This window comes from Chiloscyllium punctatum, chromosome 11, assembly GCF_047496795.1.
Source record: "Chiloscyllium punctatum isolate Juve2018m chromosome 11, sChiPun1.3, whole genome shotgun sequence".
In the NCBI taxonomy this organism is placed as follows: Eukaryota; Metazoa; Chordata; class Chondrichthyes; order Orectolobiformes; family Hemiscylliidae; genus Chiloscyllium; species Chiloscyllium punctatum.
Genome location: NC_092749.1, coordinates 21,923,301 through 21,943,756, shown reverse-complemented (window position 1 = coordinate 21,943,756; position 20,456 = coordinate 21,923,301). Strand labels below are relative to the sequence as shown.

At 40.9% G+C, this 20,456-nt stretch overlaps 1 protein-coding gene across 5 annotated transcripts in view; it reads right to left on the bottom strand.

Annotated features, from left to right (window-relative positions):
- The window catches only part of LOC140482816 (RAC-gamma serine/threonine-protein kinase), a 457,507-nt gene that overhangs the window by 336,240 nt on the left and 100,811 nt on the right, over positions 1 to 20,456 (bottom strand). Inside the window, exon 1 of one of the 5 annotated variants that reach the window (XM_072580471.1) lies at positions 15,053 to 15,114. The exons of the other annotated variants lie outside the window; for them this stretch is intronic. The gene's annotated coding sequence lies outside the window, so the exon portion shown is untranslated. Of the gene's footprint in view, positions 1 to 15,052; positions 15,115 to 20,456 lie in introns of those variants that run through there. 5 annotated transcript variants of the gene reach the window in all.

The window sequence follows — 20,456 nt, the reverse complement described above, 5'->3', positions numbered from 1 at the left end:
AGCATAAAATTAAAAGAAAGGGCTTATAAAGATGCAAAGAACAGATCCCACAGAATGGGACAAAAAGTGGCTTATAAGAGTACCTAAATTTTTGATTTCTTTCAGTATTCACAGCAGGAAAGGAGGATAACTTGCCAGACATCCCAAAAAGATTAAGAGGATCAGGGGCAGAATCTAATAAATTGGCTTAAGTAAATCAATACTGGGGGAATGAATGAAACTGAAAAGTAACAAATCCCCAGAATCTTAATGGCTTTCATCCACAGGTGTTAAAGGAGAGCACATTCCCAATACACTAACCATAATGTTTCATTGTTCCCTGGATTCAGGGGTTATACTACTAGATTGCAAATTTGCTTACGTCACTCCATTCTTTAAAAGGGTGACAGAGGGAAGCCAGGGAATTACAGATCAGTTAGCATGACATCTGTGGTGGGGAATATAATCAAGAATAGGATAACTGAACAGCTCAAAAAGATTCAGTCAGGGAGGGCCATGAAGGGGAGGTCACGCCTGACAAACCTCAGTTTTCAAAGAATTGACAATGGTGATAGACAGAGGTAAGTTGATGTATGGTGTTTATATGGATTTCCAGAATGCATTATGATAAAGTCCCATACAAGAAACCGTTAGCTAGAAGTGGAGGCCCACAGGATTGAGGGCAAATTATTGCCATGGATAGGAAAGTGTTTAAGTGACAGGAAACAGTTGGAAAAATAGGCAAGTACTCAAATTGGCAGGACATGACTAGTGGAGCCTCTCAGGGATCTGTGTTGGGGCCTAAATTATTCACAATATGCATTAATGACATTAAAAAAGTCAAATATCCAAATTTACTGACAACACAAAATTGGTCAACATTGGAGGCAGGGTTAACAACATAAAATTACAACAGGATATTGATAGATTAAGTGAATGGGCAAACCTGTGGTAGATGGATTTTAATATAAGTGTGAGATTATCGATTTTGGACCAACAACAGATAGATCAGGATATTTTTAAGAAGACATAAACTTAAATATAGTGAATGTCCAATGAGATTTGGGGTCTCAGGTGCATAGCTCCTTAAAATGCCATGAACAGATCCAGAAAATAATAATTCAGGCAACTAATTGATATGAAGGCTGGCATTCTAAAATACTGGAGCACATTCTAGAGTATAAGGATGCAGACGTTTGCTGCAGTTATACAAAATCCCAGTTAGACCCCACTTAAGCTACTATGAGCAGATCTGGGTGCCACACCGTAAAACTAATGTTTTGCTTTGGAGGGTATTCAGAGCAGGTATATAGGAATGATATCTGTATCTTGACCCCTGAAGTCCAAAGGACAGTTTAGACAGATTAGAGTCAGATGTACAGCAGGTAACAGACCCTTCAAACAACTCATCCATGCCAACCACATATCCTAGATAAATCTAGTCCCATTTGGCCCATATCCTTCCAAACCCTTCCTAATCATTTATGCATCCAGATGCTTTATAAATGTTGTTATTGTTTCAGCCTCCACCACTACTTCTGGCAGCTCATTCCATATACACCCTCCACCACCACCCCCTTTGCATTCAAGGGTTGTCTGTTGGGCCTTTTTAAATCTTTCCTCTCTCACCTTAAACCTATACCCTCTAGCTTTGGACTCCCCTACCCTGGAGAAAAGACCTTGGCTAATCACCCTATCCATCCAACTCATTGTTTTTATAAGCCTCGAGAAGGTCACCCCTCAGCCTCCGACACTTCAGGGAAAATAGCGCTAGCCTATTCAGCCTCTCCTTACAGGTCAAACCCACCAACATTCTTGTAAATCTTTTCTGAACCCTTTCAAGTTTCACAACAACTTTCCTACAGCAGGTAGAGCAGAATTGAACACAGTATTCCAAAGGTGGCCTAACCAATATTCTATACAACTGCAACAAGACCTCCCAACTCCTATACTCTATGCACTGCCCAATAAAGCGAGTGCATTGATCTTTACTCGCCAGAATTTAGAAGGTTAACAGGTGAATTAATCAAAAAGTATTTACAGTGAGAGACAGAATAGTTAAAGGTAAATTATTTCCATTGATTAAGATTCTAGAACCAAGGGGCATAGTCTAAGAATTAGGCCATTCAGCAGAATTGTTAGAAAAGTACTTCTACATGGAAAAGGTAGAGAAGGTTTGGATCTCCTGACCTCAAACAGCTATCGGTGCTAATTTAATTGTTAAATGTTAACTTAGTTGTTCAATTTAAATCTGACAGACTTTTTTTTAATATTAAAAGCAAAAGTAACAATAGATATGGGCCCAAGACAGGCATATGGAATTAGGCCACAAATCAGCCATAACCTTATTTTGTGGAGCAGGCTCAAGGGGCTGAATGACCAATACCTGTCCCTATATAAAGCAACTAAGGGGTAGATGTTTCACAAGATTAAATATGAAAGTAATGGTGCAATAACAAGGACAGTACAGCCTTTAACAATTTTCTTCAAATCACCTAGCAATTTTGCATGCATCTAAACTTCTTAAAACGTGTAAACCATTACTTCAAAAATGAATTACAATTGATATAACCATGCCAAAGGATGAAGGAAGTGACAAAAGTGTTATCTTCTATACAAACACCAAAATAGTGATTACCTTCTTTAAGATTACACATCTTCATTGCATCTGCATGTTCAAATCACTACTTGCAGGCAGTTTGATACCAGTGAAGGAGAATGTTGCCACTACCTCCATCAAGTTGGATAGTGGACTATGAAGGCATTCAATTCAACTACTTCAGTTTGTTTCTTCTCCATCCCTGCTAAAAATAAACTAATGGTTTTGCAGGTGCAAACCAAATCCACCAGCATAGATACCTCACCCTAATCATTCTTCCTTCCTGTTGGATCTGGTGAAAAAAATTGAACATGAGCCCTGAAGTGCCAAGAGAACAGGTCAGCATTATGTGCAACGTACTAAGATTTGTATACCAGATCATGAGAATTAGTAGCTACAAATATGGTAATAAAAAAAACTGAATTTCTATGATTAATTAGACTAATATGCTGGAGACAGGTTGTCATGAGATCTATTATGATAGATACCACCACTATGGTAACATTCTAAACGCAACAAAACAAAATTAAAAGGTTTAAAAGTCTGACTGAGCCACACTGGCTCAATTTTTAGTCACTGACTTTGAAGTATCATTTTGTAGTTTGGAAGCATATTGCCCAACAGCTCTCCCTCTTGGTTACTGATGGCATATGTCATGTCGAGTGTGCACCGAAAAACTAATGTTGCCCAGATAAAATAAACTGCTCCTTTACAGACAAGCACATTTCTATGATGTGTAAATCTTTTAGGATGCATCTAAATGTCTTAATGTATTTTAAAATCAGTACATTGGTACTTCAAAAATGAAGTGCAACTGATGAGATGTAAAAGATGAAGCTCTATATGGGATGCAAAACTATTCACTTCATTTCCCAATAGCCTGCTTCATGGCATAAGTAAAATAATCTGTCTGTTTTCAGTGCCCCAAATGGAAGGGACATATGGTGTGCAGTGATTCAGTTCCTGAACCCTGTGGTTATTGTTAGTTTGAGCATGACTCTGAGCTAAATGAGACTTGGGGATCTTAACATGGTGTTAAAAAGCTTGCAGCTGGGAGCCTTGTAGTTACTATTGGTTTCTAACAGACATCCAGGTCAATCTGATTGAAATAACAGCAATTTCCTGCCATTAAAATATACGCAAAAGACCAATAACCTTGATTCAATGGAGAAGCGCATTAATTTGATAGGAATTTTACAAAGTAACAGCTTCACATGATAAACATGAGAAACACACATGAACTGCATGTAGTGTTGTTCATTTAAAGTATTCGATAGGGTAAAGAAAGAGGAACTCTTATCTGGCAGATAAATCAAGAACAGCAAGGAGAACCTTAAATTTAGAGTGAGACCATTCAGGCATAATGTCAAGAAGTACTTCTCAATGAGTAATTAAAGACTTTCTATAGTCTCTGTTGTACGGTTAGAACCATAACACCAACTTGTGAAGGGCAAACTCCTCCAAACAGGAATGTGACAACCAGATGATCTGTCTATGTATACTGAGGAATAATTTTGGCCAGGACAATAGCAAAAACTTCCTGTTAGAAGATATTTAATATCCACCCAAGAGCAAAGATACGACAATGTCTTAACTCTCAGCACTGTACTGAGCTAGTGGCATAGAATTTTGTGCTCAAATTATATGTGTACAAGTGTGCACGTAAGTCCATGTGTGCACCATTCTGAGCTCTGTTTCCTAGAAGTACTTCAGTTGCTATCCAGTGTCACATTATCACACATCCCTAATTCTCTTCCCCCCACCCCCCCACCAACGAGAAAAGCGTGCTATGAACCAAGCCAATGGTCTCAAATCTTTTTAAATTGGTGTTGGATGGAGGTGGTAGGTAGGACATTCATGTTTGTATATGCTCTTTGGTTGCTCGTGTATGTCCTCCACTTGGGTCTGCCAGAAGTGTTTGAAATTGCCTAATTCTTCTTCTATAAGTCATAAGGTAATGTGTTCCACAGATTAACCACCTTTTGGTTGAAGAAGTTCTTCTTTACCTCAGTTCTAAAGGGTCTTCACTTCACCATGAGGCTATGCCCACAGGTCCGAAATTCAAACTAGTGGAAACATCTTTCAGAATGATTGGTATTTTTGCGGATATCCCTTACCCAGTTTGCAGTCTTGGGCAAGAAATTCCCATGAATGGTGAGGAAACAGAGCTTATTCAGGAAATGTTTTGGAAGTCCATGAAGCATTTCTTCTACCATCCCTATAGCTACTTACGGAATGATTGATTTGCTGTCATGTGTACCAAGGTACAGTGAAAGGTTGTATTTATAAATGGATCATTGTAAGCAAGGATGTCAGAGTCATAGAGATGTACAGCATGGAAACAGACCCTTCAGTCCAACCCGTCCATAATGACCAGATATCCCAACCTAATCTAGTCCCACCTGCCAGCACCTGGCCCATATCCCTTCCTATTCATATACCCATCTAAATGCCTCTTAAAGGTTGCAATTGTACCAGCCTCCACCACTTCCTCTGGCAGCTCATTCCAAACACGTACCACCCTCGGCATGAAAAAGTTGCCCCTTAGGTCTCTTTCATATCTTTCCCCTCTCACCCCAAACCTATGCCCTCTAGTTCTGGACTCCCCCACACCAGGGAAAAGACTTTGTCTATTTATCCTATCCATGCTCATGATTTTCTAAACCTCCCTACGCTCCAGGGAAAACAGCCCCAGCCTGTTCAACCTCTCCCTATAGCTCAAATCCCCCAACCCTGGCAACATCCTTGTAAATCTTTTCTGAACCCTTGCAAGTTTCACAACATCTTTCCAATAGGAAGGAGACCAGAAATGCACGCAATATTCCAACAGTGGCCTAACTAATGTCCTGTACAGCCGCAACATGACCTTCCAATTCCTTAGATTAGATTCCCTATATTGTGGGAACAGGCCCCTCAACCCAACAAGTCCACACCAACCCCCCGAAGCATAACCCACCCAGACCCATTCTCCTACATTTACACCTTCACCTAACACTACGGGCAATTTAGCATGACCAATTCATCTGACCTGCACATTTTTGGATTGTGGGAGGAAACCGGAGCACCCGGAGGAAACCCACGCAGACACGGGGAGAATGTGCAAACTCCACACAGAGTTGCCTGAGGCGGGAGTTGAACCTGGGTCTGTGGCACTGTGAGGCAGCAGTGCTAACCACCGTGCAGCCCACTAACACTCCTGTACTCAATGCTCTGACCAATAAAAGAAAGCATACCAAACGCCGCCTTCACTATTCTATCTATCTGCGACTCCACTTTCAAGGAACTATGAACCTGCACTCCAAGGTGTCTTTGTTCAGCAACACTCCCTAGGACCTTACCATTAAGTGTATAAGTCCTACTCTGACTTGCTATCCCAAATGCAGCACCTCGCATTTATCAAAATTAAACTCCATCTGCCACTTTTTGGCCCATTGGCCCATCTGGTCAAGATCCTGTTCCAATCTGAGGTAAACTTCTTTGCTCTCCACTAAACCTCCAATTCTGGTGTCATCTGCAAACTAACTATACCTCTTATGCTCACATCCAAATCATTTATACAAATGAAGAAAAGAAGTGGACCCAGCACCGATCCTTGAGGCACTCCACTGGTCACAGGCCTCCAGTCTGAGAAACAACCCCCACCACCAATCTGTCTTCTACCTTTGAGCCAGTTCTTTATCCACATAGCTAGTTCTCACTGTATTCTGTGAGATCTAACCTTCCTAACTAGCCTTCCATGGGGAACCTTGTTGAACACCTTACTAAAAGCCATATATATATCACATAGATGTACAAATAAAAAAAAGACTTAGAGGCATACAGGTTGCATTGCACAGGGCATGCACTAAGGGAGATCAGTGTTAGCAATATCAACATTATTTGAAGCTAGAGAGTCCATTCAATGCTGTTAGGTATTCCAGGATTTTAACCCATCCATACCAAAGGAATTGTGATATATTTCCAAATCAAGATGTTGTGTGGCTTGGAACAGAGCTTGCAGGTGGTGGTGTTGAAAAATATGTTGCTGGAAAAGCGCAGCAGGTAAGGCAGCATACAAGGAGCAGGAGAATCGGCTTTTCGGGCATAAGTCCTTCTTCAGGAATGAGGAGGGTGTGCCAAGCAGGCTAAGATAAAAGGTAGGGAGGAGGGACTTGGGGGAGGGGCATTGGGAATGCGATTGGTGGAAGGAGGTTAAGGTGAGGGTGATAGGCCGGAGAGGTGGGGGCAGAGAGTCGGGAAGATGATTGCAGGTCAAGAAGGCGGTGCTGAGTCAGAGGGTTGGGACTGAGATAAGGTGGGGGAAGGGGAAATGGAGAAATCTGCATTCATCCCTTGTGGTTGGAGGGTTCCTAGGTGGAAGATGAGGCACTCTTCCTCCAGGCGTCGTGTTGCCTTGGTCTGGCGATGGAGGCGGCCAAGGACCTGCATGTCCTTGGCGGAGTGGGAGGTGGTGGTGGTCCCATGTATTTGCTATCCTTGCCTTCTAGATGTTAAACACGCATGAGTTTAAAAGGTACAGCCCAAGAACCTCAATTTCTGAAGTGCATCTCATCCACGGTACACACGACTACTACTGGGCATCAGCGGTGCAGATTGAATGCTGCTAATCAAGCAGGCTGTTTTGTCTTGCACAGTAACAATGTTACAGCAACGCTCATTCAGGCAAGTAAGGACTATTCCACCTCACTCCTGAATCGTGCCTTTTAAGTATTAAGTCAGCTGTGGGAAGTCAGGAGTTACTTACTGCGGGATTCTTAGCCTCTGTCTAACTACTCTTGTAACCATAGTATTTGTACAGATAGTCCGATTAAGTTTGTCTTAAATGGTAGCTGAAAACCAGACAAGACAGTTGAGCTACATAGAAACTAGCAGACTAAAGACTAAGGGTTGAGATCACAGACTGGCATATAAAGTTGAGAATTATAAATGTATCCTGAAGTTCTTTGAGTAAGCTAGATAAGCTCCTCTCCTGCATCTGCTCAAATAAAATCATTACTTGAACCATGCTCACAAGAGTTGTCATTTTTCACAACAGCTGTAGTTGTTTCAGGATATTTGAAGTTCAATCACAAGGACTAGTGGGCAGCATGGTGGCACAATGGTTAGCACTGTTGCCTCACAGCGCCAGACACCCAGGTTCAATTCCCGCCTCAGGCGACTGACTGTGTGGAGTTTGCACATTCTCAGTGTCTGCGTGGGTTTCCTCCCACAGTCCAAAAATGTGCAGGTTAGGTGAATTGGCCACGCTAAATTGCCCGTAGTGTTAGGTGAAAGAGTAAATGGAGGGGAATGGGTCTGGGTGAGTTGCGCTTCGGCGTGGACTTGTTGGGCTGAAGGGCCTGTTTCCACACTAAGTAATCTAATTTTTTAAAAATTGACATCAGGTGATGGATAAGTAGGTTTTCTGTACCACAGATTAGCCTTAGGTTACAGAAGGAAATAGACAGACTGATCAGATGGGCTCAGTGACAAATGAGTCAGCCTGGATAAACAAAGACAAAAGTTGCTAGAAAAGCTCAGCAGGTGTGGCAGCATATGTGAAGACAAATCAAAGTTAATGTTTGGATCTGATGATCCTCCCTCAGGTTCTGACTTACAACAGCCTCAGTTCTTTCTCAGTCTGGATAAACGTGGGCTGATACACTTGGGCAGGACAAACAAGGCATACTCAACTGTAGTATTAAGAGAAGCACCAAGGATCAGACGGACCTTGGTATGCATGCACAGTGGACCTTTAAGGTATCAGACAAGTGGATAAAGTGGTTAAGGCAGCATAAAGAGATACTTGCCTTTATTAGCTGAGGCAAGGAATTTAAAAGCAGGGAGGTGATGCTGGAACTGTATAAAATTGTTAGGTAGACCACAGCTAGTGTTGCGTGTAGTTTTAAAATCCACATTATAGGAGTGATGTGACTGCACTGGAGTGGGTGTACAGGATACTTGCCTAGGCTGCAGAGTTTCAGTTATGAAGAGAGATTGAACAGACTGAGGTTAACATCTTTGTTCCAAGGAAAAAGAGGGGTATATGATTGCAATATGTAAAATGGTAAGGGGCATAGATAGGCGAGACAGGAAGAAACATTTTCCCTTGGAGGGATCAATAACTGGGAGTATATATTTGAGGTAAGGGACAGAAGCTTTAGAGGATATGCAAGGAAGACTTTTACCCAGAGAACGCTGGGAACTCTGCAGGGCAACAGTTCTTTCAGGACAATTCAAACTTAGACAAAGTAGGCTGGGGAAAACATGAGACAGGGTTGATAAATATAGACCACCAACAGGGCAGCTGTGTCTCGCATGCAGCCTGGAGATTTTACTCCCAACACAAGCCCCTGGAAACTGACTGTCCCATTGAGTATAGAAGTTAGGATGTCATAATGCAGTTGTACAGGACATTGGTGAGGCCACTTTTGGAATACTGCATGTAATTCTGGTCACCCTTCCATATGAAGGATGGTGTTAAATCAGAGTGTGAAAAAAGATTTACAAGGATGTTGCTGGGACTGAAGGGTTTGAGCTACAGGGTGAGGCTGAATAGGCTGGAGCTTTTCTCACTGCAGCAGAGACTGAGGTTTATAAACCTTATAGATGTCTATAAAATCACGAGAGACATGGATGGGTGAATAACCAAGGATTTTGTCTCCAGGGTAGGGGAGTCCAAAACTAGTGGGCATAGGTTCAAGGTAAGAGGGCAAAAATTTAAAAAGGATCTGAGGTGTAACTTTTTCTAGCAGAGGATGGTGCATGTATGGAACAATATGCCAGAGGAAGTGGAGGATTTGGGTACAGCATTTAAAAGGCATCTGGATGATTTTAATGAACAGGAATGGTTTAGAGGGACATAAGCCAAATGCTGGCAAGTGTTACTTGGTCAGATTGGGGTATCTGGTTGACGCAGATGAGTTGGACCAAAGGGTCTGTTTTCCATGCTGTATGACATCTAAGTAATTTATTGACAATGAGAATGCTGAAATGCTGTATCAGTACATCACCTGCTCCTGTAATACACTGTAAGCCATGAGTAACAATTCTGCCCTGATCTTTCATCTTGAAAAGGCCTGTAATGGAGTCCAACCTTCCACCATGCGTTGACAGTTGATGGGTAGAACAACGTTTCTTTATGTAAGATTGGATTGTGACAACAATCACACCATCTGCTTACAGATCACTAATCGCTTTACTGTGGAGGACTTTCATCTGGCAGGAAGGCCCCACACCAATTACATATTCAGTCTACAGTACAATAGTTTGTTGAATATTAACAATGCTTCAGGAAGAATGGTCCAAGGCTTAGCCGTCAGCAAGCAGTTTTCTAAATAAAGATGTCAAGCAACCACAGGGGTAGAGTACAAATGAACCGAGCAAGGAATCAACTGGAATATCGGAAGACTCAGTGGTCAAGACAGCAACAGGTGGTATGTAGGGAGGCTGGCAGCAGCCACTGTGGTCCTGTAATTGCTGCTACAAAAGACTGATGGTGCTCCAGGACCAACTTTGGGACATTTGTGAAGCCATAAGCAAAGCACAATTTAAAAGGTCTGAAGACCAACCAATCTGCAGCTGGATTCTTGCAGTCAATGGTGGATAGAGGATCTCATGATGTGCCTGGCATGGACAAGGTTAATATTAGAAGGTTAAAATCCAGATACACAACATAGAATGAGGAGAACTGCAGTCGATTTACTACGGAAATTAGCATTCACAAGGCTTAAATTAACAGGGGACCTAACATTAAATTGTGAATTCTAAACGCACACCAGAAACTATTTTTGAGAAGTTCTGGATAATTGACATGAGCATCTCCCTGGCATAAGTATGAATAAAATCCTTGTTTATTTGAAGCATGTAGACTCAAGAGTGGTCATTTTTCATCAAAACAGTTGGCTTCTTTTATCCTGTGGATCAAACTACTCTGCAGTATAAACAGAACAGGAGGGAAAAATCCTTAATCTGCAGAATAAATAGCCTTCTCAAATCAGTCCCTTCTGAAACATGCATGTGTCAATCTTGATTGTGTAACTACTTACACAGTGCAAATTATGTAACACATCTAGATGCCTGATGTCCATAGAGTCTACTTTAGACTATCCAAGTTTTAGTGGACAGAAGGCAAGGAGGTGAATTGGGAAGAAGAACCTAATTCTGTTTTAACTCTATACACAGTGCAAACATTGCAAGGTTAAAAAAAAGGATATATTTACACAAATGAAGATACAACCAAGTTTATATTTTCTTTCTCATCAGCTGCATGCAGTGTAAAATGAACAGCACTACAGATCCAAGGAAACGAGTCCAAAATTCTACCGTAAAAAGGTAAGGGAGCTAAAATAGATACATACATACAAGAAGCCAGTCTGTGAAGCTCAATATTAAAAGCCAAAATTGCAAAGCTATGGAAACCCCTAGTGTCCACTCCTAAAACAGTAAAGGAAAAACGGCAAATTGCTCTCCTTCAATTGTACCCAATGACCACAAAGGTACAATTACCATAAATGTTACTGCATGATATATTCCCAACTGGAATAAAGTTTTAAAGGTTGGAAACTGAAGCATTTAATCAATCTTTTCATTCAGCAATGTTGGCTGAGTTTTGAAATTATCCTTGAATAAGTTAACAGGTTATCATAATACAGGAAACCTAACTTCTGCCAGTAAACATCACAGATTTTACAACAAAGAAGGGTTTATTTTAGTAACAAAACTGTTTGAAGACATGGTCTCAACTTTTTTGTCATGTACGTACAAGTACAGGAGTTTCACGATTCTTTTTGAAAATAATTAGTCAAACATTTGTGTTGCTATGTTTCTGAATTCTGCTTCCCTTAGCTAACAATAAATACAATAAGCAATAAAGTTACAGCTGCCTACATGCACCATTCTTAAATTATCCTGTCATCTCAGTGCTATACAACTAGGGTTTCAGTTTGAAATTTGTTGTTAACCTTCAGCATTAAGTTCGTCAACAGCAGAAGGAAAAATGCTTGATGAACTGTATAAAATAAATAAGTTCAAGAGTACGGTAGCCATGTTTGAATTGAATCAAAAATGCAGATCAAGCGTTGGTTTTCCAGCACACACATGGTAGTTAGGGATCTTTGCTGTAAATACATTTTCGCAATCAGGGGATGCCGCTTCAAAACAAAAAGTACAAAACTATTAAGTTCAATAGCACCCACAAGGAATAAATAGTAGAATTGGCAAAGAAAGAACAGGCAACATAAGATAAAATCACATCGATCATAAAAATGCATTTTTGAAAAAAAAAGCTTTTTAGCACTAAAGTCACAAATTTAAACATCAAATAATCCTTGAAAAGCTGCCATTCACCTAACTGATTAGAGCAAGTTGAAATGATATTTGATGCTCAATGTAAAAGAATTTACAACATTGCTACTGAAAACTTTGTTGGATGATATAGATAATATATTGCCAGAGGAGACAGCATTATCGAGCATTTTGAACTCCTGTCAGAGTGCTGTTTGACATCTGCACATGTTTATGCGTCTCTCCAATAAGCTCTTGAACACCCTGCTGGAGCTGTCATTTTTTTATTCTTCCTATCTGGCAGATGGCAAGTCAACAATCGACATCAACAGCAGCAATGCCTCACCGCAGAATTGCTAGCTCCTTGCGTCACAGACACAATAATAAACTCTTTGTTGTTGCCCCACAATACAGCTGCTTAAACCACTTTGGTATGAAGCCGGTCTGTTGAAAACACAAACTCCCTTCTGTCAGGGGTTTGTTAAAAAAAAACGGCAAAATGTTAAGCAACCAAAGCCACAACACAGCTGCAAACAACCAGATACTTCAAAAGCTCCTCCCTAACAAAGACCCTGAAAGGGGGCTTGTCTGTAGCTATGGAGCAATTAAAAAGTATGACAGCTTGTTTTGTACATTAAACAACTGGACAGAAAAATTAATATAGTTTGCAAATATGATCCAGCCAAATTTTTAGTTAGGTAACATTAAAAATTTGTTTGTACAATTTCTTAAGTATAGCAAACAATATAAATGATGAAGAAACATTTTAATAAAAATTAAAAATCAAAATTCCATGTTCAAACATGTAAATGTGGCCTCTTGCTCAATCAATGGGAGAAAATTAACTTGGCTCACTAAGCAAGCAGGTTCAGTCTATCTTTTTAGAACTTTTTTGGGGGGTGATAACTATTAAAATAGGGTATGTACATCAAATATCAGGCATCCTCCATCAGTATTGCCATCAGTATTGCACCAAAAGCTATGACTTAATCTTGATTTGTTTATCCACTTTCCCAGCTGATTAAGAATTGCATACACCTCAATAGTTTTTTTTTTAAAAACAAGATAAATAAGCTAGACAGCACCTTGGTGAGACTTGTCTGTTAAGCACATACATATTTTCTTTCCAATTCCCTCAAAGTCTCTGCAATTCCACTGGACAAATGAAATAACTCCACAGAGCCCTTTATCCCATCACCAAGTCACAGTTTGTTAACACAGGAACCTCAATTATCCAGCATCCAATTATCCAAATATTGGATTATCCAGCAAAATCGCAAGGTTCCAAAACCTGGCCAAACTATGTTATCCAGCATTCGATTAACCAAATGAAACACTCCCCTTCTGTGTCCTTCCGATAATCGAAGTTTCTCTGTACACGTAGAAAGTCTTTGACACTGATCCAGCTTCCTCAAAGCCAGCTGTCAGTGACAACATCTGACAATACTGCTTTTTTTTCCTTTGACACTACTTTTTAATTGGTCAGCCAGGGCTCTGATTGGTGTCGTCAATCTGGTCCAATCAGGGAATTAATTCTGCAAGGTCCACCTTGCTGACCTTGTTACAAATTGAGGGTGTGGTGCTGGTAAAGCACAGCAGGTCAGGCAGCATCAGAGGAGCAGCAGAATCGACGTTTCGGGCATAAGCCCTTCATCAGGAATTCCTAGAGGTCTGATGCCCAAAACGTCGATTCTCCTGCTCCTTGCATGCTGCCTGACCTGCTGTGCTTTTCCAGCACCACACTCTTGACTCTGATCTGCAGTCCTTACTTTCTACTAACTGACCTTGTTACAATCAATGCAACACTTATTTTTGGTAAGTGAGAAGTGGAATGAAAACTACAAAAAGTAGAGCAAAAAAATTGACTTAACCAATATCAGATGATCTCCCAAGATGCTGCTCTTGATTTTAAAAAAAACCATAGCACGTAAAGTAAATAACATGGGCGTGGCCAAGCTTAGATATGGGACACTGATCCAGTCAATAACAGTTTAACTCTTTGTTCTTTCATTTCACATTCAAAAGGTCCCAGCTGCAAAAACAAGACCATCTAGGCCAAGATCGCTGAAAAGTATTGACTAACCACTACATTGCATTTTCAAATGAGATGCTAAACCATGGGATAGTACCACTTGTAAGACGAGTGTTGATATACTAACAATGTGGCAATGGAAGAGCTCTCTTTTAGTTAGTCCATTAGGATTGAAGGTGCCTTGCTTGTACTCTTGTTTGATGAACTCGCAGATAATGGAATTTCAATGCACGGTCTGTATGACTTACAACCTGTGGAGCAAGTGGTGCTTGGAAGATCAGTTGGTTAGTCTATTTGGAAGTTACGTAGCCCTCCAATATTTCAACTTTGCGTCCCTGAACGAGCCTTCTCCAGTTTTATCAGTAATATGGCAGGGACTAATTAGCTGGTGAGGATGTTCAACTTCTACATATAGTAGTTTCAATTCTGGGTTTTGGCATATAAACCAAGTGTCCATTTCAATAGAGATGAGTTTGAATTATTAGAAGCTCAATGCTGATCATACTGACTTAGGAGAGGACCTTGATATTCGTTCCACTGGATTTTAAGGATTTTGAAGACAACGCTGGTGATCCTTTTCCAGTACAGTCTGTTCTTCTATAAATGCAATGGTTGCATTCTTATGCAACCCTGCATGACAGAAAGTTAGTGCTTTAGAAACAGCGTTTAAAATGCTGGTGTTGTAATCGCATTACAGCCAATACATTTTAAAAGTTCACACTTTATAAACAGCTTCCTCAATTCATCATCGCATTATAGCAAATTCGTGTTGACAAAGCACGCATTATAGCAGAACAACCTGTACTGAGGTGCCAAAACATAATAGAGCATGGTGAACACTGGTGCTGGTAAACCGTAACCCGAATTAAAGACGAGAGCTGGTCCTCAAATATCTCTCCCTCAGATCAAAAACTGAGCCAGTGTATTGGAGGCAATGCTGGATTTTATTGCCTATGTCTGCCTTCACACTGAGAGGACTCCTCTAAGATATGAAAAATTGTCTCCATTTTCCAAAATTTCAGGTTTGATCTTAAATCACTAGAGAGAAAATATACTGCCAGTGATGGTTGAAAGACCATTTTAGCTTGCCATATGTTTAGTGATATGTTTCAAAGGACTTGACAATGACTTGGAAATCTGTTTTTGAACAAGTGTGCACACAAGTATCATCTACATACCGAGGCTCTTTGACAGAGGTTGCAGTGGTTTTGGATTGAAGGCGGCAGAGGTTGAACAGTCCCTATGGCTGAGAACTTGCACAGGATCAACAAGCTTAAGGAGATAAGCACATGGTACAAAGATCGGTGAGAGAGAAACTGGTTCAAATTCATGGGACATCAAAAATCACAACAGCAGCTTATACTCCAAAACATTTATTTGAAAACAAGCTTTCAGCACCCCACTCCTTCAGATATTAGCTGGCAGCAGTATTGGGAAGAGAGATAGATTTTCTGACAGAAAAGGGTCTACCCAAATCATGTTGGGACCAGAGCCTTTGTGAATTGCATAACAAGTGCTGTGGATAAGGTGTCAAACAAAAGTGAGAGGGGGTGGGTTCAGTTGCACAGAAAATTACGCAAGAAGTTAAAAAGGTGGGGGGGGGGGTGCTCCAGAGGTTATTAAAGTTACCAGAACAAGTCATAGTCAGAGTATGGAAAGAGTCAGGAATCTAACTTCAGGCACAACAGATAAAGGACAACTATGAGAAGGGGGGCAATCACCACAGGACTGACTGCATTGTACTTAAATGCATATATTACATGAAACAAGGTAAATAAGCTTATGTCACAGAAATTGTACCTGCCAATGTTGTGGGTATTGCAGATGGGGCTGCAAAGGGGATCAGAACTGGCAACTATATATCCAAGGATACATGTCCTATTGAAAGAGCAGACAGATGGGCTGAGAGGGTGAGATTGCCTTGTTAGTAAGAAATGAAGCCTAATTGATAGCATGAAGTGATGTGAGGTTGGAAGAAATAGAATCTGTGTGGGTAGACTGAAGAAACTGCAAAGAAAAAACACGGCTGATGGAAGTTATGTACAAGTCTATAGCAGTAGTCAGGATATAGTGTAGAAAATAATTCAGGAAATAGAAAAGGCATGCAAAGGCATGCACTATTACAATAATCATGAGGGACTGTGCTTCACAGGTGGACTGGGAACAGTTAGTAGTAGATCCCAAGACAAGCATTGCGTGGAATGTCTACGGCATGTTTTTTTTGGAGCAGCTTGCAGTACAGCCCACTAGGCAATAGACAATTCTGGATGTGGGAATGTGTAATGATTTGAATAGGGAGCTTAGGAGAAGGCAGTGACCATAATAGGACTGAAACTGCAGGGTAAATTCTGAGTGAGAAGCTCGAATCAGATGTGACGGTATTATTATAGAATAAAAAGGTAACTACAAAGACAGAGAGGAGCTGGCCAGAGTTAACTGGAAGGAGAGTCTAGCAGGGAAGATGGTGGAGCAGCAATGGCAGGAGTTTCTAGAGGCACAGCAGAATTTCATCCCCAGGAATAAGAAATAATAAGAGGAATAACTAGGTAACTGCAACTGAGAAGTGAAATCAGGGACAGCATAGAAGCAAAAAGAAAAAGCATACAATGTGGTGAAGATTAGTGGGAAACCAGAGGACAACTAAAAAAGCTAGAATATTGGGGGAAGGTGGGGTGGGGGAATGAACTATGAAGGTATTGTAAAAGATTGCAATAATTTTGTTTTAAGGAACAAAAATGTGAGAAAGGCAAGAATGGACATTTGACCAATGGATAATGAGCTTGAGTAGTAATAGGCAAAGAAGTGGCATAGTGAGGAAAAGGTGCTGGGAAGACTGAAAGGTTCAAAGGTGAATAAATCACTCGGGGACCAGGTGGACTACAACTTAGAATTCTGAAGGTGGTGGCTAAGGAGATTGAGAAGATGTTGGTGGCGATCTTTCAGAAATTGCTAGAGTTAGGGAGGGTTCGAGAGGACTGGAAAATGGCTAATGTAACACCCCTGTTTAAGAAGGAATACAGAAGACAGGAAACTATAGGCTAGATGGCCTGACCTCAGTCGATGGTAAGATTTTAGAGCCCATTAAGAAGGAGATTGCAGAATACTTGGAAGTGAATGGTAAAATAGGGCCAAGTCAACACAGCTTTGTTAAGGGAAGGTCACGCTTGACAACTGGGTCAGAATTGTTTGGCGATAATGAGCAAATTAGACAAAGGAGGCTTGTTTGGATTTCCATGAGGCTTTTGACAAGGTGCCACACAGCAAACTGCTAAATAAGAAAAGGCATTAGGGACAACGAACAGGCGTGGACAGAGGATTGGCAGAAGGCAGAGACTGGGGGGTAAAGGAGTCCTTTTCAAGATAGCAGACAATGTCTAGTCGAGTCCCACAGGTGTCAGTGTTGGGACCTCAGTTATTCACATCTTACATTAACAACCTGGTCGTGAAACTGAGGACATTATTGCTAAGTTTGCAGGTGACACAAAGATAGGTGCAGGAATACAAAGTGTTGAGGAAGTGGAGAGGCTGCAGAAGGACTTGACAGACAGAGAGTGGGCAAAGAAGTGACAGATGGAATACAAAGTGTGAGGATATGCACTTTGGTATGAAGAACGAGATTTAGACTATTTTCTATAAAGGGAAAAGGCTTTGGGAATCAGAAGCATAACGGAACCTGGGAGTCTACTTTAGGGTTCCCTTAAGGTTAACATGCAGGTTCAGTTTGCAGTTGGGAAGGCAAATGCAACATAAGCTTTCATTTCCGGAGGGCTAGAATACAAGAGGAGAGATGAACTGCTGAGACTGTATAAGTCTCTGACCGGGCCATACTTGGAATATTGAGTGCAATTTTGAGCCCTGTATCTAAGGCTGGATGTGCTGGCCTGAAAGGGATTCAGAGGAGGTTTAGAAGAATGATCCCGGAATGAAGAACTTGTCATGTATGTAGCGGTTGAGGACTCTGGGTCTGTACTAGATAGAGTTTAGAAGGATCGGACAGATCTCATTGATACTTATAGAATATCAATGCGCCTGGATAGGCTGAATGTGGAGATGATGTTTCCTCTGGTAGGAGAGGAAAGGACCCAAAGGCATAGCTTCAACATGAAGGGACAACTCTTTAGAACGGAGATGAACAGAAATCTCTCGAGGTTGGTGAATCTGTAGAACTCACTGACGAAAGCTGGAGGCCAAGTCATTGTGTATTCAAGATAGAAACTGATAGGTTCTTGATTAGTAAGGGGATCAAAGGCTATGGGTAGAAGGCCAGAGAATGGAGTTGAGAAACATATCAGCAGTGATCAAATGGCAGAAAGGCTCAATGGTCTAGTGTACCAGTTTTGGAGAATCAGGTGGTGAGTTACTTACTTAAGGATACCTAGCCACAGTACTTACATGGTTAGCCCAGTTCAGTTTCTGGTCACTAGGAATACCCCAGGATGACATGGTCTAGCACTTGCGACATATCACTTGGCATGTGTTAGCACAAACCTAGATACTGTTCAGGTCTTGCTGAATTTGGGCATGGGTTGTTTCGATGTGAGAGTCATGAATGGTGCTGAACATTGTGCCAATGAACATGTCCACTTCCGGACCTTATGATGGGAGGAAACATTATTGTTGAAACAGAAAATGGTGGACATACGACACTCCCAAAGAACTCTAGCACAAATGTTCTGGAGCTGAGACAGACCTCCAACAACCACAATCCATCATTCTTTGTACCAGATGTGACTAACTAGAGTTTTCTCCCCAATTCCCATTGACTTCAATTTTGCTAGGTCCCCTCTATGCCACACTGTCAAATGCCGCCTTGATTGTCAACAGCAGCACTCTCGCCTCACCGCTGGAATTCAGTTCTTTTATCCACATTTGAACTAAGGTTGCATTGAGGTCAGGAACGGATTGATGCTCAGTTCAGCCTCTAACATGGCCAGTGAGTAGGTTATTGCTTAGTACTGCTTGATAGACACAGTACAACAGTGCTTCACAGGAGTCTCCAAAGCACTGAAGACGTACCCAAACAGGGAATGAATCATCTGTAAATTAACTTCCTCCCAGCTTGGCAAACATACCCACAACCACAGTAATTGGCACCCGAGCAACAAATCTTTACGCAAACCTTAAGCGCTATTGATGGCATATCCATCGTTTTACTGATGATGGAGAATGGACTGATGGGGCACTAAATTTGCTGGGTTGGATGTATCTTGTTTTATGTTTACAGGAGATAGCTGGGCAATATTCCACATTGTCACCCAGATGCTAGTGTTGTACTAGAAGAGTTTGGCTAAGAACACTGCAAGGTCTGGAATGCAAATTTTCAGAACTGTTGCCAGAACATTGTCAGGGACTATAGCTTTTGCAGTATCTAATACCTCCAACCACTTATTGATATCACATGGAATGAATCGAATTGGCTGAAGACTGGCAGCTGTGGCACGGGGGACCTTCAGACGAGGCTGACATGGAGCAACAACAACACTTCTAGTTAGAGAGTTGGAAATGCTACAGCCTTACCTTTTATACTATATCCTTCGTTAGGGAATGAAAGAATGAGTAATAGACAACCATTGGTCATACAATCTCAATATTTATTCACAATATATACACATTCACTTTAAGATGCATGCTTATTTACAAGATTCTGAATGAGAAACAGTAGAGGAGACGCTTAACTGATTCTAATTGATTACGGACTAGCGGAAAATGGCTAATAAATACAGACCTGCATAAAGTAAATTTGATGGTGTAGAGGTATGCAACTTGTTTCAAATTAAAAGTGTGTATATGGCTTGACCAGCATTACCATGGCTATACTCCAGGTAGCCAGCAATACATACAGAATAGATTGGGAAATTCCCCAGCCCAACGCACGGTCCTTTATATAAATAGTTTTACAAGTTATTTGCTGATTGTGGAGTTTTGTTATGCACAAATTAGCTGCCTGTTTAAATGCATAAAGATCCAAAATTACATTTCAATACAATATTTCATGGGACACAATGCAAAATTTTAGTCCAAAGATCTTACTGCTCTTCTACAATTCTTCTATTCTAATTCTCCAATTTTCATACTTTTAATTGTTCACAGTGGATGCCTGACACACACTACAATTGCTTTATAAAATATTTGTCTCTATCCATTTTCCTTTCTGCTTACATCATCCCTGCACTCTTACACTTTAATGTAAATCACCGCAGGTGCTGCATGGTCAGACATCTGAGATAAAAACATGTTGGGGCTCTTAAAGTGCAGAGGTAGTATCCCTATCTTTAAGCCAGAGGTCCAGGTTTAAGTCCTATCTGTTCCAGAGGCATGTAATAACATCACAGAACAAGTTGATTAGGAACTAGGTTTAAAAACAGAATTTAAAATCAGCCTGTTCTGAGATATTATTAAACACCTCTGGAGCAGGAGAGACTTGAACTTAAGTCTCCTGGCTTAGGGATATGGACATTACCATTGCGTCACAAGAATCCTTTTTTTTCTATTTAATTTATTTTTCTAATCAACTTGTTAAGAGATGTTATTACACAGACAGGAGCAATAAATGCTGGCCGAGCCAGAGATGCCAAAATCCTA